At 42.7% G+C, this 13,694-nt stretch overlaps 1 protein-coding gene across 1 annotated transcript in view; it reads right to left on the reverse strand.

The window, feature by feature from the left end:
• PAK3 (p21 (RAC1) activated kinase 3) overlaps window positions 1-13,293 on the reverse strand; it is a 132,330-nt gene extending 119,037 nt beyond the window's left edge. The window contains exon 1 of the mRNA XM_056491250.1: window positions 12,963-13,293. The gene's annotated coding sequence lies outside the window, so the exon portion shown is untranslated. The remainder of the gene's footprint in view (window positions 1-12,962) is intronic.
• Between the last annotated feature and the right edge of the window lie 401 nt (window positions 13,294-13,694).

Here is a 13,694-nt window from a genome sequence, read left to right on the forward strand (position 1 = left end):
TTCTGTTTAAATCCCTCTGTTATGAATATTATGTTTCCTAAATAAGTTGTTTCTACTGACAGCTTGCAAAACAAGGCTTTCACACAGCCCAACAGATTTCGCAGAATCAGATTTCCTGCCTTTGTGTGATCAATTGCAAACTATCTGCTAAATATCAGGCTTCCTACTTCTCCTGGTTTTTATCTTCCAAGACCAGATGGTTACATGACCAATTGTCCCAAGAGCTGTCCCACAGAAGTTTGGAAGTTTCTTTGACCACCACTGCTTACGTTGCAGAATTACTACAACAAAACAATAACAATCATTGCTTACTACAAGAAAAACCATACTGTAAAAAGGGAGCTGCAAACCAAGTTCAGTTTTTACAGCAAAAATACTGAAATACAGATCCACCCAGAAACTTTATGGAGTGCAAACACACACTGTTACTCTCCTTTCTAAAATATACACATAGGAGATCCACCTCTGCTGGAATTTCACTTGATCTTGGCACAACTTACACAAATGCTGACAGCAAAAAGAAGCCTGCTACTCATCGTCTTAATTTAAGGGAAAGAGGTCCAGCTTTGTATTTCCAATGCTTCCAAAACAAGCAAAGGATAGCACTGAAGACCTCTGCTGACCCTGCTGTACTCTCAAGCACCTGAGACAGGGATAGGAAAGAACCAGGACTGTGCAAAAGCCTGTTCCACAGTGTAATTAACTCTCAATTTCCCTGGCCCTGGAGTGCTTGTTTCCTTCAGCCATAACTGAAAGAAACAACAGAAAGCTCTGGAGGCAAGGGAGGGGACAAAAGGAGCTGCTGAAAGTTGTTTTCCCTGTTGGCTGTATTGCTTATTAGGTAACTGGTTAATTTTTTTCATCACAGAGGTCATCATAAATAAATTCTGCATACAGATCAAGTTGAAACCAACCAATCAGGAGAGTCAGGAGAGTCAACCCCCAACATTACACTCTCACTAGATCGCCCAACAGCCTTGAGGGATCTGTTCCATGCCCATTCTGCCATAAAATGCTCTTTCACTGGGATACCACAAAAAGCCTGACATCAGCTGAGACAATTGCCTGTCACATTGCTCACCATGGCCTCACAGTCTCCCCACACCTCGAACACCCTCCAGTTCCCCCTGCACCCCCACTGTGGGCAGTTTGGGGCTGAAACTGGCACAGCCCAAATATTCCCGGTGCTGGTGCAGGCTTGACACAGGGCACAGCATTAGCCATGCCTCACTTCCCTCACCTGGAAAATGGAAGGAAGCCAAGATTCTGTTTCCTAGAGAAGGCTGACTGGCTGTCAACTCAGGAACTGCCCTGCACCCCTGACAAGGATGAAGCAGGAGATGTACAAATTCTGAGCTTTGTGTGCCCTGCCTCTTTCGAGAATATGGACCCAAGCAACAGGGCAGAAGCACATGGCTTGCAGGCTACCAGTTGAACTATCCTGACTTGAACCTGGGGAACTTGACAATGAGCAACGTAAGTACTCACAAGAATTGTTTTCTAATTAGCCATGTACACCAAAGGAAGAACCATATAGCTAATAAGCCCAAAGTCTCATTCAATGAGACTTTATTAGGTACTTATGACTGCGATTGTAGCCATTTGTCCTGACAATAAGCTTAGGCAAAACTGATGCACGGTGTACTTTAAATCTCAACCGGTTTAATTAGACTAGTTGAGGATGTTTGATAACCCAGCTCTTTAGCCCCTCTAAAAATAATCACATTGTACATCCTATTTATTAATTTTGATTTGTATCAAGATACTCTTCTGTTTCTCTAGGGGGCATTTACAAAAGTTAAAATGCACAGCCAGCTAATAGATCCATCGACTACTTAATAAAATGACCTTCCAAGGAAGTAAAACCCCATCACCCTGAAAAACCAGAGAGACCTTTGTTGGATTTGCTGAAGGTAACTCCAGCTTGAAAAATGGTATCTCTACCTGAGAGTTTGGAAAAAGTGGTGGCTGTCATATTTGAGAGAATTACTAAAAGTGACAGTTATCTCTGTATGCTTACAACTGGAACTTCTGATTTCATAGACTATAACAAATGCACCACTGCTGTTCTGAATGGCCTAGCATTAATAAAGCAAACCAATTTTGAGTGCCCAAGGCCAGAACTTCAGGGACAGCAGATGGTGCCCATGATACCCATTCCCATATTAGCATAAGAACAGTACAGAGCAGGTCACAGTTTGGCTTTCAGCTGTCCACACAGTCTCTGCTTCCTACCTAATCAGATACCACCATTGTCTGGGATTTTTCATTTAGGTAATTGATGTTTCATGACACAAAATGTATTTCACAAACAAGGCAAGCAATAAAGAAATCTATCTCCTTAGTATCTACTTGCACTCCATAAGTACTTTTTTCAAACTTTGCACATGCAACAAAAGGAAATGAACAGTACTTGTTCACGTGTTAGAACATTTTGGACAAATTACTTAAGAGTTCCTTAAATTAGACTTTTTTTTTTTTTTTTTCGTAAAATTACTTCTAATTTTGTGTGCAATTACAACTGTAATTCCTTGTAAGCACAAATGGCATATACATTGATTTCCAACTAGATGCTCTCATTGAGAATCAGAGAAAATTCCAAACAGAAAATTGGAAACTGTACCTCAAATTCTTTAAAAAAGTATGATGAAATCCATATACTTACCTGGATTCAAAATTAAGACTATCCTGACTTCAAAAGAGGCAAAACTTCATCCCATTCCTAATTTAACCCTCAGAGTTAAGTAAAAAGCAGCTGGGGATTGGACTCTCCGGAGAGAAGTTCAGAGTGAGATTCAGGATATCATATGCAAGCTTTTATGAGCTATTTTATCCTTTCTAGACAACACAGGTAAATTCCACTTTAAATAAAGTCTCACAAAATGTGTATTTGATATCTTAACATCAATAATGAACAATGCCTTTGTGTTTACATGTCTGCCTTCTTGGCTGAGTTAACTCCAATTTCTGAAATAATAAACCAATAACTAACTTCTGAGTTCTGAAAATATGACTCCCTAGTCCTCATATTTTGTGCTCCTTGGACAGAGATCCTCAGCAAAAGTGTTTTTTTCTGGCTGTTTATTAACCATGAAGAGAATGCTTCAAGTCATCATATGCATCAGTCAAATCAAATCTGGAAAACCTTGAGGAAAAACCCCATTTTTGAAAAAACAGAAAGCACATTGAGAGATTCCCTACCACTTCACAAGCTCTCTGTAAGAAAGATACGTAAGGGCAGAGATAATTTCTTTTTTTCCCCCTCCATTTGAGAAACAGGAAGAAAAAAAAGGGAGTGTTACTTCCACTCCCAAACCTAGAGGATTAAACACAATTTAAAACAGTCCACATACATATTGTGTGCCACATACCTCTTCCTTAACACTGCACTTACTCTAGAAAATTACAATCATGCCTTTACCTGCATGGATCCTCCTTGAAATCCCCATTATGGGAGCTTTTGAAGCAAAGACTGGTATTAAAAACCTGCAGGGTGTCCAATGAGGTCAACCTCATTCCAAGTTAAAAGTGCAAAGCTCCAGTGGTGACAGTGCTATGGATTCCCAAGAATGGATCTTGGCAGGCTCAGCAAGCCTTCAGATTCCCAGGCTATTCTTCGAAGCGAACCCAACAAGGAGCTAGCAAAGGCGAGCCACTCCACACCACAGGCATACCCCAGATTCCAGACATGGTTGATGGTAAGGCAGCTGAGAGTTATAGATTTACACACAACATAGACTAGCACAAGGAACAGATGAAAATCTTTTGCTGTTGTTGCTGCTCTTGTTTCTCATGTAACACAGTTTTCATTCCCTAAAGCCAATGTACTAATTGCCAACTGAAAATAGGTCGCATCATCTTACTTGAATACATACCAGTAGTTCTGGAGCTTGACTGGAAAATTCAATAAGCCATATCTGAACAGTTAAAGCAAATAATTATTTCCGTGTCTTGATCAGCACATTTCCTTCTCTATGAACTACTTGAACATGATAAATTCTCTAGAAACTTCATGGAATCAAAGAAAATTTTTGAATAAACTGGAGGATATTCTGGGTCACAAGATCACTGGACTCCACTGAATTAAGAGGGTCTGTTCCTGGTTTCACCTTCTGGTGTTCAGAAGGTGCCTAAGGATTTTGTAGTTGATAGATGAGCTATGAAAAAACACCAAGGGGAGGGACTAAAAGTTGGTTCCTTATGTAATCTTGAGCAGAGCTGCTTAGAGTTTACTTTTCTGAACTGTTCGACTTCAAGAATTTCAATTTTCATTCAACTTTCTTCCAGTCAGATACTTCTGAGGATGGAATTACTAAATATTATATCAAATGAGAATGACAATCTTGCCACTGGAACATGGCCCACTGAAAAGACCCTCTGCTTAATACTCAGTGTTGCTTAACAGAGAGAAAATTTAAATCTAGCAGCATTTCTGGACTCTACATTTGAGGGAAGAATTTTCCACTATTGCAGGTGTCTCCTAAGTGGTTCCAGAGGGAAAGAGGTAGAAGAAGAGGAATAGTAACTTGTGCTGGAGGGGAAGTGTCATCTTGTCCTGTCAGTACTAAGACTTTTTACATTCATCACAATAGTGAAAATGAGTGAAAAAAGGAACACAAACATTACAGTAAAACACTATATAAAGATTTTACACTACTTTCATGATGGATATTTATAGATCAAGTAGGGACAAGACTGTAAAAGTATTATTTTAAAATGTTCTCTAATATCTAATTTATTCTTCTCAAATTCCATTGGGGTGGTCTACAGAAAAAAACCTACACTGCAACCAAAGCACCGCAGTGTAACTTTTTTTTCTGCTGGCAAATCTGCTCTCCATCACATTTCTCATCTTTCACTCCTCAGTTCCCAAGATACTAGAATTTCCTCAGTTCTGCGGTTACCTAGAGTTTTCTCATGGAAACAAGCCTCGAACACATAATGAAGAAAACAAACAACTATCAAAAATCCCCTAAAAACCACCCTTCAGCTTATTTTTCCCTTATTCTTCCTGGCTCAGAGCCAAAGACACTTCAGCCACCACTGGGGACATCAGTGGTAAACATTGTTAGCTGTTAGCAGAGGAAAAATCTTAAAATAAACAGGTCTTCAAGGTATAAGTTTTCCCCTGATAAATATTAAAGAGGGGCAAAGCCAACAGCCCTCTTTATCTCCCCTCTTCCTTAACTAATAATATAAGCACTAATCTGAAAATGAAAATGGACAGTTTCTTTGATCCTATGAGAAAGCCCCACAAAACAAGCAGAAGGCTCCTGCCCCATTTGTCACATGGCTGCCATAATTTGCAGGTAGTATGGCAGAAATTAAATCCCACACTCTGACAAAACCTCATGTCCAGTGCACTCTGTGCTGGACAATGGCCTAGGCAGATACCTGTCTGAAGGGCCTTTCTGAATATGCGAGAGGAGGATATTCTATTTCAGTTCTTGCAGCTACTAAGAAGTCCCAGTGAAATTGTCACTAAAGACCTATCAGGCCAAAATGTGCTGCACTTATGGAGCTTTTATATGATTTGCCTCTAGCTGTCTCTAAAGAGTGAGGATGATACATTGCATCCTTTTTATAGAGATCTCAAAGAGATAAATAAAAATAGTTTTCTATTTGGAAGATGCAAAGTGCAGGTAGATTAAGTGAAAAATCCAGTCCCTCACAGCAGGGTAGGAGAAGAACTGGGGACAGAATCCAAATCAGCTGATAATAGTCCTGTGACCTCAGCAGTAAATGGGAACATTCCTGTACTTACAGCCTCTTTCTCAGAAAAGTTTGTCTTGCCAAGGTGTACTCCAAAGACGCCATTGGTCTGGGAGTCCTGCTGCAGGAACTTGTGTGGTTGAGCAGAGAAGGCTCCTTCAGTAACAGCCTTTCCAGGGCTTCTTTCAGAGGCCAGCGATCTTACTGACTTGTTTGCTTTTGGGCTCCTCCTGACTTCTAATTTAATCTGAAGTCTGTGACTCATTGTTACTCAGCAATGAACTGTTTTCCTTAAAACAGCTAATCAAACTCTGATGAGGCCCTAGAGCAATGGGAAGATTGGTTAGATACATTAAAGGTTAGGTGTAGAGCAAAACTGAAGACCAGGGCATAAACTCCTATTGAGTTCAGTAGAATTATGAACTGGTATTTCTATACATATATTTTCCCACTGCTCTATCCTGTATTTTTATGTATTTGTGCAACTACCATAGCATCCTGAAAGAGGGAAATGGTAACCTCTTCCATGCTTTGCTCAGCTCCACATCCTACACATTGTGGACTAGTTAACATGGCAGAAAAGCTGCAGTGACGCAGGCTCTGCGCTGCCCATTAGCCCTGTGCTATATGTTCACCCATAGGTGGGATGAAATTGATGTTTTTGATGGCAAGGCTGGGAGGTGGGCAAAGAAGAGAGTTTGTCCTGCAGACGTTCAGGAGTGACCACCTGTCTGTGAAACACAAGCTCTCAGCTATGTTTAAATGATGGTACAGACTTGAATGCCCCCCTTGAATAGATATGTCTATAGCAATGCTTGCTTTCTTACTCCCCAAAATCTTCAGCACTGAAGATGCTGCATCCCTAGGCAGCCAGTTGTAGAATTTACTATCACTGCTGCTGGAAAGTGTACTTAAATTGATAAGAATAAACTTCAGAAAAACATACTAATCTGTGTGCTGATCTATGAAGGCAAGAAAATGAGCTACAAGACAGGGAAATTAACTGACCAGCAAGAATAGTCTTTATACTGACACCTGTGAGCCACAGGAAAAGTCAGTATCAGGCAAGAACAGCAGAGCAGGTGACCTTCAGACCTACTTTAATATTGCAGTCCTTATGCTACCACAAAAATAAAACATTCACACCAACCACCAGACAGCAGGTCAGTTTTTCCAGTGATTCTCTGTCTTATTATATAAGAGATATTGTTTCATTATTGCTCTCTGCTAACCTACGCATAAATCAGCCATTAAGGACTAGAACAGAAATTGTTACTGAAATTTCTATCAGTGTTTCACTGATTTTTTTAATACATCACCATGTGTACATCAAAGTACAACCTGCTTGAGCCTATCGGAAAAGATTTTATTAATGAACTTCATACTATCTAACAACAACAGAAGAGAAAGGAGCAGTCAGTCCCAGGACTTGGGAGGGATGGCAAAACATAAATACAAATTTCTCAACTTCAGAACTCATAAATGGTGTATTTAGGAGAGGGCATTATCCATCATTTCACCTACAGAGGTGTTTTTATCTCCTACACTCTTTAATTTCTGTTTTGCTTTGGCTGATACATAGTCATATAATCACAGAAACACAGAATATCCTGAGTTGAAAGGAACCCACAAGTCCTACTTGATGGCCCTGCCCAGGACAACCCCAGTAATCCCACCATGTGTCTGAGAAGGTTTTCCAAATGCTTCTTGAGCTCTGTCAGGCTGGTGCTGTGACCACTACCCTGAGGAGCCTGTTCCAGTGCCCAAGCCCCTGGTGAAGAACCTCTTCCTAAATATCCAGCCTAAACCTCCCCAACACAGTTTCATGCTGTTTCAAAGCCCTTGTTTATGAGACCTAGTGACATGTGAGGCCAGTGCAGATGATCCACACCTTCCCTTTTTCTTTTTCTTTTTCTGTCTCTTTCCTTTCCTTTTCCCTTTTTTCTTTCCCTTTCCCTTTCCCTTTCCCTTTCCCTTTCCCTTTCCCTTTCCCTTTCCCTTTCCCTTTCCCTTTCCCTTTCCCTTTCCCTTTCCCACAGAAATTTATAACTTCCACAGTGTTTGATGCTCATGGTCACAAGCTGCCTTACAGATACTGCTGCCACTTGATGGTACCCAAGGTTCAAAATTTGGTAAACTACTGACAATGCTCAGTGACTTTGCTTGGAGCACACTTGGTGTCAGGGAAGGAAATGTCTTAACACCATACAAATATGACGGGATCCACTCCAAAATCAAATTAATCCCTTAAGGGAAAAACATGTCAACAAATGGGTTTCATTACTGAAAGTGCAAGAACCTTCTGGAAAACACCACAGGTAGAAAAGGGGATACATTAATTCAGCAGTTCATCCAGTCCAGTAACACGGTCCACAGTCTGTCATATAATGCTGCATTCAAAGGCAGGATTTAGGAGACAGGTTCCTTGCAAGGCTACAGCTGTGACAATCTTAACTTCACATCAGAGTAAACCACATGGAAGTTCTTAGCCTTAGGAAAGCTGCCTGTAATGAAAAGCAGCTATGAAAACGCCCATTTTACATTTCTTCTATCCTCACTCTCTCTATATATCAACCTATTTATGTATATACTTTTACCTACCAAGAAGGTATAGAAGATGGAATCAGCCCATTCCAAGACGTGTATAGTGAAAGGTAACAGGCACAAACTGAAACTTGGGGAATTCTGATTATAATTTTTTCTCATGAGGATGGTCAAACACTGAAATTGCATCAGAGGGGTTGTAGGACCTCTGTTTTTGGAGATATTGCTAATTTAACTGAACCAAGACCTAAAGAACCTGCTAAAAACTGGTGCTGCTTTCAGCAGCAGGTTGGACTATATCAACTCCAAAAGTCACATCCATCCTAAACTATTCTGTGATTTTCTTGGGTAAATTTGGAACCAGACTGCAGGTCCTTACTAAATATTAATATATTTTTATAATACTTAAACTGGCCCTCTGCACTGATCAAGAATAGAGGCTGCCAGTACTCAGCTAAAAGGAGTAATGGCACTACCCACAAAATACCCACAAGGGCCAGCACCCACACTAGAGAGCTCTATACTCAGAAACCTCCTCCAGTGCACTCAATGAACACCTCATCCACCATAGACTCAATGTGTCCTGGGAGATTCTATACATATCCTGCTGTAGTCAACAGACCTGTGACTGGCTCCACAGTGAAACCTTCTGGAAAGAAAGATTACTGGGGAGTTAAAAAAAAAAAAAAAAAAAAAAACAAAACTATAGGATCTCAAAATGTATCTTATTGTATCTGAAGGGCTAAGGCTTCAACTAGAAGCATAATTTGAAGGGACTCAAGAGAGCACTGTGAGAGACTGAGAGTATTTACGTATACTGAAACAGTTATGATCTGATAACTTAAAGTGATATCTATTGATGCCCAAAGGTATTTTTGGGCCCATACTTTCTCCACTGACTATTTTTATCTAGTTGTTTGTCAACTATTGACAATCTGTTTAGAAATATCAAGGAACATGAAAACTGGAGGTGTATCAGTGTATGAGAATCCACTCCAAAACCCCTGTGAAAATAACCTTCAGGGATGGGATTTGGCCAGAGAAACAATTTGAAGCCAGCTAAGATAAGAATAAATATTCATGGCAGCTAAGGATTTTGCATTCAATATCATTGTGCTAATGCACATAAATATTCAGATTTCCCTGGATTCTGGAAACTAAACCCAGTTTTAAAGAGAAATCCACACAACAGCATTCAAATAACATTACAACTGCTGGCAAGGGCTTTAGGGGACATGTTACCCAAGTTTTTACAGACCAAGATAAAATCTCAGGAATTTAAACATCTACATCAGACAACAGATGCAGAAAAAGATTCGTGCTCTGTATCACTTCTGCCTATGGCAGAGGTATGACTCTACCTGTACCATACTATTCACCATTATGTGTACTTCTACCTTTCAGAATTGTACTTCATTCACAGGTAAAGCACCTCTCACTTATTTTGACACCTTTGCATTGAATACTATAATCCAAACCTAATATTTTACTACTTTTACTCCTACCCCTTTGTTTCTGTGCTCACAGCTGAGTGTAACCGACTCTGAAAGTGATGACTACCTTCTCAAGACTCAGTTTACAGGGAAGATACACAGCTGAATTAGAGTTAACCATGCTATTAGCTGTCAACCATGTTACAGTGGCAGATGTACATAACTGCCTAACCGGGTAGCACTTTCCTCTCCAGCTGACCGAGAAGGCAAGAGTTGCATCCTGTCCCCACCACAAATTCAAGTCATATCACAGGCAGAAGAGAACTCAGAATAAATTATTGAAAGGGAAGTAGAATCAAAGATTATTTCCCTTCCTCTGCAGATCACAAGAAAAAGAATAACTGTGTTCTATAGCCCATTATTAAAACTCGTCACAACTAACCACACCACAAGACACTTGCACCCCAGCTGGATGCTATGTGAGGTTATGACTGCAGGACTGCTGAGATATAAGTTAGGACCTTAATTTGCATGCATCAGATCATGAACTTTAAACTGTTTTCAACACACTTGCAGACTTCATGAAAGGAAATGAGCAAGATGACAGATGGACCAGTTGGTTTTTCTTTTTTTCATGAAACAGATCTCAGACTGCTTTAGCTCACTGTGCCTCATTTCTTGTGCCATACCTTCATTTTTGGATGTCTCTTTAGACTGAACATTCGCATTTTCTCTTCCCTCTTGTGGCCATAGTTCCTTTAAAAGGTACAGAAAGGAGGGCAAGTAGCTCCTAAACAATTCTAGCTTCTAGCTCCTAAACAAGTCACACTTCTGGCTAGACAAAAAGGGGCAAGAGGAATGGAATTGGAAGGGGAAGTGCAGGCACAGGGCAAGAAAAGGGCAGGGTTTTTCTTCTCCATTCTTTCACTAGTCTTAAGCAAATCACTTCCCTTATACATTGCTATACATTAAAGTAATATTAAATTGTGCAGGCTTTTGACAGAATTTCCAAAGTACAATGCTCAGCTATCAGAGTACAGGTTTGAGGCATCAAAGTACTCTGGAATTCAAGGTGTTCAGTTCTCTTAGACATCAAACACAAATTTAAAATGAATGAAGATAAATATAAACAGAATCAGCACATTTATGATCCTAGTTAAGAACTTACCTTCAACATCAGAGCTATTGGAATAGCCCTACCCATTCAGCTTGTCACTCTCTCTCCTGTTGGAGTCAGTGAGTTAGGGGATTTTAAAAGTATACCAGAGATCACAGCAGCCAATAACATTTATTTTCTTATTTAATATATACTTATCCTAACCTGAATCTTTGCATGATCCTGAGAATTCTCACTCCAATGAGAATGACTTGAAGACATACGGACCACAGGTATCACTTTTGTGAAGGAAACTATTTACATGTAGGGGTGCAATAGTTTACTAGAGCAGTTACTTTTTAAAAAATAATGGAAAAAGAGTGTTCCATATGCGAGTAAGTCAATGTTGGGGGTTGAGTGGTTTTTATTACTGTGTCAATTTAAAGATTTTTTTTCCCATTATCATGCCAATGGAGCTGGCCGGTTTACACCCAGGACCTTTGACGACTCTATACAAAAGGGGTAGGTGGGAATGGCTTCAGGAGGGGACTCATGTTTCTGGGAGCTCGGAGGAGGATCCCCCGGTCTTCAGCCACGCATCCGAATGCAGGAGAGCCAGACCCTCTGCGATCACCTGCCCTGCATCTGCCCCGCTACAGCCTCCTGCCTCTGCAGACACAGCGAATCACCCGGACACAAACGGTGAGCGAGGAGCTGCCCCCTCCAGCCGCTCCCCTGTGAGACCGCCGTGGCCGCTGCCGCCCCCTCCCGCCTCCGCTCCCACCTGCTCTCTGCAGCTGCTGGGCTTTGCTCCGGCTGCAGCATCGGGACCGAGTGCAGAGAGAGCCTGCCTGCAGCTAAAGAAAGGACTGGGACCGAGTTATCTGTTCTGTTTTGTTGGTCATTTTACCAACTGCTGTTGTTTCTGCTTGTACAGTTAGATATATTAGTAAAAGAGCTGTTATTCCTACCCCCTTATCTCTGCCTCAGAGTCTTTGATTCAAACAATTATACTACTTGGGGGGGAGTGTAATTAAAGTCTCTATTTCAAAGGAAAACTTCTGCCTTTATCGTCCTTCAAACCAGGACAGTCATCACTGCTGGGACTTCTGTTAGTGTTAGAGACTTTGCTGCAGCAAAGTTTCTACAATATCCCAAGTCTTACTATCTCTGTTGCACAGAATATGCCCAGAGTCTACCAAGAGAGAAAACCTGAATGCTGCACTGAAGTGACAGCAGCAGGACAGAGGGAAGCTCTGCCCCTGATCTAAGGGGAGGATGACTAATTTAACCTTCTGTCTTGTTTCAGTAGAAGTCCACAGTGCTCATCTCCACTTCTAATATTGTATTTACCATTACCAATCTCGTAAACTGATTGCTCAGCCAGTTGATAGCGATCCCTTAAACTAGGGATCCAAACCAGGAACGGCTAGACAGGCAGATGGATTATGTCACTGGCAAAATGAGCTTTACTCTGTGATTGGCTTCAAAGGCAGCCCATTCCAATTACTGTCTTCCTGTGAGTCTGGAAGTGACTCGTGTAGAGACACTCAAGACCATCCCACTGAGCCTCCAGATTAAAAGTAACAAGTTAAAAGTTGGGAAATGTTTAATATGTGACAAGCAACGATCTTATGATATTTGAATAACAGGGTGCATCTGGCATGGGAAGGCACTCAACTTGGCCCAATAGGCAAGCAGCCTGACTCGCCGGTGGCTCACACGAGGAGGCTGCAGAGGCTTTGGCCTCTACTCCTTCCTGACCCCCGCCAGGCTTCCTGTTCCTTCCTGCAGTGCCAGCCGGCAGAGCAGCATCCCGGTCCTGCGGCATCCCGCAAGCCGCAGAATCCAGGCCCAACCGGCACCGCCAGGCATGTGCCCGGAGCCTTTTCAATGGAGCCAGTTCTCCCTGAGGCCTCAAATAACCAGACCCCCAGCATGCGGACAGGGGTGGGGGCGGTTAGAAAGCATAGATTTAAGAATTGCCGAAGAGACCCGAGCGCTGACAAAGACTTCGGGGGTTTCCCCAGCCCTCTGCAAGCTGCAGCTCCGCACGTACACCCGGCTGGGCTTTGATGTCCGGCTGGCTGCAGTGGGGGCCGCGGGCTGCCAGGAGCCCACCCAGGGCACACTACGTTGCTAGGCTCACCAGGTAGAAAGGCAAAGAAAGCACAGACCTTCTCCCTGGCCTCTCCGCGGGGAGGCTCCGCTTGTCCTGCCGGCCGCGGTGCCGGCAGGGAGCTGGGGCCGGCCGCGGTGTCTCACCGGCTCCAGATCGATCCGCCCGCCGGCAGCCTCGCTGCTCTGCTCCCCACCCCCTCCTTCCAGGAGGACAAAAACGGGGCTGGGGAGGAGGGGGTCACACACGACCTCCCTATTATTATTCTTCTAATATATTCTGGGGGCTTGTGGTTCCTGCAGACAGGCGGAAGTGAACCCGCTTTCGCCCCCCTCCTCCTTCCGCGATGCTCCGAGGCTGGATGCGGCCGGCCCCAGCAGTCCGGGGTCCGGTCCCGGAGCCCGGCTGCTCGCAGCTCCCGGGCGGCAGCAGCGTCCTGGTCCTTTGCACCCCGGACGGGGTGGGGAGGTGGTGCTGTCCCTGAGAGGCAGAGGTTACTTGGGAGGCAAAAAGGAACGAATAATTTTCTCCACCCCAGTGATGGGCGGGTGCCCGCCGCTGTGCAGTCGGCCGCCCCAGAGCCCGCTGAAGGCAGTGGTGGCAATTTTTATATCATGCTACTGCATTCTTATTGAAAAATGATGCTTTTATTCACTACCACTTTTTTTTTGGCCAGTGCTGCAGCCAAACATTGGCTTGTTAATTTAGCAGAGTAAGTTAATGGTTAGTAACCTCAGTAACCCAGGCGTTTCCAGAGAAAATCCCCACAGATACTTCCTAAGGAGAATTC

The sequence above is a fragment of the Oenanthe melanoleuca genome, chromosome 4A (genome assembly GCF_029582105.1).
Source record: "Oenanthe melanoleuca isolate GR-GAL-2019-014 chromosome 4A, OMel1.0, whole genome shotgun sequence".
NCBI classification, from domain to species: Eukaryota; Metazoa; Chordata; class Aves; order Passeriformes; family Muscicapidae; genus Oenanthe; species Oenanthe melanoleuca.